Source organism: Calliopsis andreniformis, unplaced genomic scaffold (genome assembly GCF_051401765.1).
Source record: "Calliopsis andreniformis isolate RMS-2024a unplaced genomic scaffold, iyCalAndr_principal scaffold0470, whole genome shotgun sequence".
NCBI classification, from domain to species: domain Eukaryota; kingdom Metazoa; phylum Arthropoda; class Insecta; order Hymenoptera; family Andrenidae; genus Calliopsis; species Calliopsis andreniformis.
In genome coordinates, this window is record NW_027480879.1 from 30001 (window position 1) to 37500 (window position 7500).

Here is a 7500-nt window from a genome sequence, read left to right on the forward strand (position 1 = left end):
GAGACATCGTCGTCATCGTCGTTGCTTTGTCGTTCCGGACTTGCGTGAGTGCTACTTTTCACACGGCGTCGTGAGTCGCTTAATTTGTCGACCGCCCGTGCGTGTATGTGCACCGCTCCGGACGCAAGCGCGCGGACGTACGATCATCGACCAGCCTCCGTGTCTCGCCAGATACCCTCGTGATTGTTAACAGACAGCGTTCGCTTTTCGTGCGAGTTTTCATCCGCGCTCCCGACGTAGTCTGAAATGATGCGTGTAAGAAAGAGGCGTGCGTAACCCGCAACGACACACAAGAGAGTTTGTCGTGAGACTACAGAGAAGGACAATGAAAGGGTGTGCGAGTGAGCATGAACACGAGATCGCGTATACCCCACCCGTGTAGTGTGGTGAAGAAATGTATGACGAGAAACAGAGCCCCAGGGATTCTAGAGGGATCGTCTTGTTGCAGGAACAACGCGAAAAGGAGGCACTCATTCGTCGAAACGATGAAGTTCCGGGATGCATCTTCCCCGGCCACGTTTCGGTCGAGTCGTTTGTGGCTCCGTGAATGTGTTGTGCTGTACTACAACTTGTTTCTGTATCCTGAATCCTCTTTGGCGAGGCTTACACAGCCGCCATATATATGACTCATCACATAGGGATGACTTCTCTCCTAGAAGGAGGAGGTGGAAAGGTAGCAGCGTCCGGTCGCCCCATGTCTTCGCGTTAGTCGATCGCCGAGAGAGACCGCGCGTCAAGTCCGGTCGTCCAGTCCACGAAAGCTATACAAAAAGCAAGCGGACGGGCGTTAAACCATACCGGCAGTCGCCTGGCGAGAGTCTCTCTCCTTTAGATCGAATTAAACGAGACGCGAAGATGCTTTGGTGTGGCGCATTAAGGACGATGTGACTTACTCTCCGCTGATCACTTCTGGCGAATGACGAGGAGCTTCCTTACCTTTGGAAACGCTGCTGTTGCGTTACGACAACATATTCCGAAGGCACACGGCGAAGTTGGGACGACGCATCGAACATGATCTCAAGTCTCTCTCTCATTTCCCATTTCTCGTAACATTCGTTCACACACTCTGCCTGGTCCGCTTCTCTCGGTTGTGTGCCCCCGTTGTACGAGGATTACGCCACAGCTTCTTTCGTCATTTTTACACATATATAAAATATATCACTCTACGTGTGTGATATATATTTAACACGTATACGACGACCTCAGAGTAGGCGAGATTACCCGCTGAATTTAAGCATATTACTAAGCGGAGGAAAAGAAACTAACAAGGATTTCCTTAGTAGCGGCGAGCGAACAGGAAAGAGCCCAGCACTGAATCCCGCGGTACTGCCGCAGGGAAATGTAGTGTTCGGGAGGATCCGTTTATCCCGTGACGTTGCATCGCGTCCAAGTCCATCTTGAATGGGGCCATTTACCCATAGAGGGTGCCAGGCCCGTAGCGACCGGTGCGCGTCTCGGGAGGGTCTCTCCTTAGAGTCGGGTTGCTTGAGAATGCAGCCCTAAGTGGGTGGTAAACTCCATCTAAGGCTAAATACAACCACGAGACCGATAGCGAACAAGTACCGTGAGGGAAAGTTGAAAAGAACTTTGAAGAGAGAGTTCAAGAGTACGTGAAACCGTTCAGGGGTAAACCTGAGAAACCCAAAAGTTCGAAAGGGGAGATTCATCGTCGACAAATGCTGGCTCCCGTTGGTGCGCGAAACCCCGAAAGGGGTGTCCGACGCTTTTCCGCAAGGAGGGCGCACGGATGTTACGGCCAACGGCGAACGTTCCGGCTACGTAGACGTGCACTTCTCCCCTAGTAGGACGTCGCGACCCGTTGCGTGTCGGTCTACGGCCCGGGCGGTTAGACCGTTGCGTCGCCTTGTGCGTGCGCGACGGACCCTCGGTGACCCGACCGGCTGCGCGACGGTGTTCCCCAGATGGTATCGGGCCGCAACCAGTCTTCTCATTCGAACGGTGCGTCAGGCCCGCCGCAAGCTCGGTCAGCTTTGTTTGCCCTGTGGTACGGACGTCTTTCCCGTTCACGGGCCTGGCCAGCTGTTAGCCGGCGGAGCCCTCGGACTGGCCAAGCTTTGAATTACCTGTCGGCGGCGCTATTGCTTTGGGTACTCTCAGGACCCGTCTTGAAACACGGACCAAGGAGCCTAACATGTGCGCGAGTCATTGGGATGAGTAAACCTAAAGGCGAAATGAAAGTGAAGGTCGTCCTTTGCGTCGGCCGAGGGAGGATGGGCGCTGCATAGTGCTCCGCACTCCCGGGGCGTCTCGTTCTCATTGCGAGAAGAGGCGCACCTAGAGCGTACACGTTGGTACCCGAAAGATGGTGAACTATGCCTGGTCAGGACGAAGTCAGGGGAAACCCTGATGGAGGTCCGTAGCGATTCTGACGTGCAAATCGATCGCTGGAACTAGGTATAGGGGCGAAAGACTAATCAAACCATCTAGTAGCTGGTTCCCTCCGAAGTTTCCCTCAGGATAGCTGGCACTCACTCCTCCGTTCCTTCGGGGACGCGTGCGAGTCTCATCTGGTAAAGCGAATGATTAGAGGCCTTGGGGCCGAAACGACCTCAACCTATTCTCAAACTTTAAATGGGTGAGATCTCTGGCTTGCTTGGTTCATTGAAGCCACGAGATTTCGGATTAGAGTGCCAAGTGGGCCAATTTTGGTAAGCAGAACTGGCGCTGTGGGATGAACCAAACGCAGAGTTAAGGCGCCTAAGTCGACGTTTATGGGATACCATGAAAGGCGTTGGTTGCTTAAGACAGCAGGACGGTGGCCATGGAAGTCGGAATCCGCTAAGGAGTGTGTAACAACTCACCTGCCGAAGCAACTAGCCCTGAAAATGGATGGCGCTGAAGCGTCGCGCCTATACTCTGCCGTCAGCGGCAAGTGGGGAGGGACGGTGCCATTACTGGTGACCGTCCTCCATGAAGCCCTGACGAGTAGGAGGGTCGCGGCGGTGTGCGCAGAAGGGTCTGGGCGTGAGCCTGCCTGGAGCCGCCGTCGGTGCAGATCTTGGTGGTAGTAGCAAATACTCTAGCGAGACCCTGGAGGACTGACGTGGAGAAGGGTTTCGTGTGAACAGCCGTTGCACACGAGTCAGTCGATCCTAAGCCCTAAGAGAAATCCTATGCAAATGTGGTGTCCTAAAATCAATGTCTGCAAACATATTATTATACAAAGAGATAAATTGAAAGATAAAAAAAGAGACATACACACGTTGGGCGAAAGGGAATCCGGTTGCTATTCCGGAACCCGGCAGCGGAACCGTTTAACATCCGGGCCCTCATTGAGTGTTCGTCGGGGTAACCCAAAATGACCTGGAGAAGCCGTCGGGAGATCTGGGAAGAGTTTTCTTTTCTGTATAAGCGTTCGAGTTCCCTGGAAACTTCTAGCAAGGAGATAGGGTTCGGAACGCGAAGAGCACCGCAGTTGCTGCGGTGTCTGGATATTCCCCTCGGACCTTGAAAATCCAGGAGAGGGCCACGTGGAGGTGTCGCGCCGGTTCGTACCCATATCCGCAGCAGGTCTCCAAGGTCAAGAGCCTCTAGTCGATAGATTAATGTAGGTAAGGGAAGTCGGCAAATTGGATCCGTAACTTCGGAATAAGGATTGGCTCTGAGGAGCGGGGCGTGTCGGGCTTGGTCGGGAAGCGGGTCTGGCTGACGTGCCGGGCCTGGGCGAGGTGAAGGGTCTTAGACTTCGGTCGACGTCCTGGGATCCGAACTCGGTCCCGTGCCTTGGCCTCCCGCGGATCTTCCTTGCTGCGAGGCTTCCGCGTCGGTTCAGCCGTCGCGTGTCGTTTCTTCGGCCGCCATTCAACGCTCGGCTCAGAACTGGCACGGACCAGGGGAATCCGACTGTCTAATTAAAACAAAGCATTGCGATGGCCCCCGCGGGTGTTGACGCAATGTGATTTCTGCCCAGTGCTCTGAATGTCAACGTGAAGAAATTCAAAAAAGCGCGGGTAAACGGCGGGAGTAACTATGACTCTCTTAAGGTAGCCAAATGCCTCGTCATCTAATTAGTGACGCGCATGAATGGATTAACGAGATTCCCTCTGTCCCTATCTACTGGGAGCAAGAGAACTGGGAGGGACTTCTTGGTCGGACTCACGTCCAACATGACCGAGTCGAGAACTGCGATGGAACTGATGACTCCTTCGGAGGACTTCGGTGAAGTTAGCGGGCCCAACTGGTTCAAATCCACTCACCTCACCTCCTCGTGGGGCTCCTGGGGTCCTGAAGTCGGGGCACCGGTCTTCAGGACGCGAAAGAGTGAGTGGTAAACCCGGACGGTGGTGGTGGTAAAGTTGATCGGAAGAGTTGAGTTGTGGGGGCCTTCGGGTCCCACGGCAATAGACCACGGAAGCGTCACCTCTGTATCTGCATAGCAGTCGCACTACTAGACACCATGTGTCTATACTGGGGGCGGCCGGACGTAGAGCGGGCTCTGCGGCTCGGAACAACCGTGTCCAGCGAAGGGGTGGTCCCGAAACCAGCGTTACGACGTCTGTGAGGGAGGGTGACGTGGAGTGTTAGGGGTCAGTGGATCGTATTAGTCTGGACCCCAGGTGGCGTGGAACCCACCGTCGCCAGCGACTCAACTACGAAGACAATGGAGCCGAAACCATCGTCCATTAGAGAAATTTTTTTTTTTTAAAATTGGGTGGGAAATAACAGAAATCCGCGAAACATAACAAAAATCTGAGTTAAAGGAATACAACGAGGGAAACAGCGAGGGAAACCTACGAGGGAAACCTACGAGGGAAACCTACGTGGGAAACCACGAGGGAATACTACGAGGGAATACTGCGAGGGAATACAACGAGGGAAACAACAAGGGAAAACTACGTGGGATAACAACGAGGGAGAGAACACAGCAAGAATTGTAAACAAGATTCAAGATATCACCATGCTACAATAATATCACTACAGATACAACAAGACAACACGAAACGGCTCCAAAAACGAACCAGGAAGAACAGTATTGTGAAGAAGAAAGGAAAGTGTTCCACAACATTGGAACGGATACCGTAAATCTTCTGGTGTTGCAACGACCCGCCAGACTTCCAGGACGGTACGTGGCATCAGAAGAAACGGGGGTCTTGCCTTAGCCAGCCGGACCGCGAGGGGATAAACCTCTGTAAAAAGTCCTTAGCCCCAAGCTGTGGTACGCGGTGATGAGGGCGCGTATCGGCCCAGCGCCGATACGTGGCTGATGAGAGCATCGGTCCCAAGCGGCCACCTTCGAGACACCTGCCGACCTCTCGTCGAAATAGGCTTGCCTGGGTAGTGGGGGCTCTGCCCAGGTTGACTTCATTTCCCGCCATTCTCGTGGGACCAATTATGAGTACCTTTATTAAAAACAAACCAAAAACCAAAAACCAAAAAACCCTTAAGAAGAGAGGAGAAGAGGAAGTGAAGGAGATGAAGGAGTCGAAGGAGAGAGAAAGGGAGTATGATGGAGAAGAGTCAGACAGCTGTATGGAAATAGAGAAAATTCCAGAAGGCAATGTCTCTGGCAAACCCCGAAAGAGGGAATATGAAGACGACACCGAAACCAACTCCGATGACTCTTCCTCCACCGAGCGACTGAATAAGTCGAAATTGAAGAGGAAAAAGGAGAAGACTTTAGCTGGCGTAAAACTCAGCAACAACCCTGAGAAGCCCACCAATAGCAACATAAAATCAGAAACCAACAGCAAAACCACTACAACCAGTGCAAGTGAGAATGCAGCTATGAAGCTTAAAGAAGTGAACACATTAAACATCACCTCTACACCAAAAATGCCATCAACATCTACAGCATTGATGTCGCCAGCGCTAAACATCTACGACATACTGAGCAAGGCAACCAAGGAAATTACCGCAGCAGAAGTCAGAAAAGTAAAAGAACAAGCAATGGAGGCACACAAGATGTTGGTAGCACTAACCGAGGAAAATAAGAAACTAAAACAGCAAATTGAAAACAACAACAGAGTTCAAAGCAATATAACAGCCCTGGACAGCACAATAATGAACGCTGTTCAAAAGCTGACAGAGCTGAGGAAGGATATACCTAACAATGGGAAAACCTATGCAGACAAGGTAAAATTAACCTCGAGAATCGTCCCGACCAAAACTATGAAACCATCGCGGAACATCTTAACAATATATCCTGCAAGTAAAAGCAACATATCCACCAGTGAAGAGACAAAGAAGACACTCATCAAAAGCATAGTGCCTACGAAAGAAAAACTTAAAATCAGAAATGTCAGAAGGATAAATAATAATGGAGTATTAGTGGAAACCGAGACGAAAGAAGACTTAGAAGCAATTCTAAAATGCCAGAAACTAGAAAGCGCAGGACTAGTAGCTGGATTACCAGCAAAACGTAGACCAAACATGATATTATACAACACACCCAAGGACCAATCAGAAGAGGAAACTTTGCTTGCAATAAGACAACAGAACCTAGAGCACATTCCGAAGAACACCTTTGACGAAGAATTTAAGCTTAAATTCAGGACAGGAAACAAGACAAAGGACACAGTTGATTGGGTGGTGGAAGTAAGCCCAGCTATAAGGAGTCTCCTTAAAAAGAGCAACAAAGTTTTCATCGGGTGGAACGCATGCCCAATTCGGGACTATGTGCCCATCAGCAGATGCTTCAAGTGCCAACACTTCGGGCATATCTCGAAGTACTGCCGAGCAGAAACTGAGACCTGCGGACATTGCTGTGGCGAAGGCCACTCCTACAAAAATTGCCCGAAAAAAGAAGAACAACCAAAGTGCATAAATTGTAAAAGACACGGGAAGGACCACAACCACTCATCGAGAGCCCGTGACTGCCCTGCGTACAGGAATGCAATCGAAACGCTTCTAACAAAAATAGATTATGGAACATAAGCCAAATACAAATAGTACGCGTGGAACCACAAACCTAGAAATAGCAAAAACTCATACGTCGCCGCAACCAACCAGATCCTCTTACATACCGACTATGGACAGCAGGCCGAACACAAGCAATCAACAAGAAATAAAGATAGTACAACTCAACATGCGTCGGTCACAGAATGTTACGCTAGAAGTCCGTAAGCTCATGGACAGCAAAGACATCGACCTACTCCTAATGCAAGAACCATACAATGTCAAAGGGAAGTTCATTGGCTTCGGCTGCCGCTCATTCATAATCACAGGTGGCCCCCCTGGGAACACCGTGTTAGCTGGAATAGCCGTACGATCACAAAAATTCACCGTGCTGAAAATAGCCCATCTGTGCACGGAGCACTGTACCGTCATCGAAATTACTGGACCTTTCGGCAATATATACCTGGCGAGCATATACTTCCAATGCTCACATAGCATCGACCCATACATACAACAGCTCCAAACCATCTCACGGGAACTTTCGGGCAAGAAACTCATAATCGCTGCAGATGTGAACGCTAAGTCCGCATTATGGCACTCAAACCAAACCGACGCGAGAGGAGAAAAACTGGAGCAAGCAATAGC

The 7500-nt window shown here is 50.8% G+C and overlaps 1 pseudogene; it reads left to right on the forward strand.

Annotated features, from left to right (window-relative positions):
* Positions 1 to 1197: 1197 nt before the first annotated feature.
* Positions 1198 to 7500, forward strand: part of LOC143188003 (large subunit ribosomal RNA) — a 10565-nt pseudogene continuing 4262 nt past the window's right edge.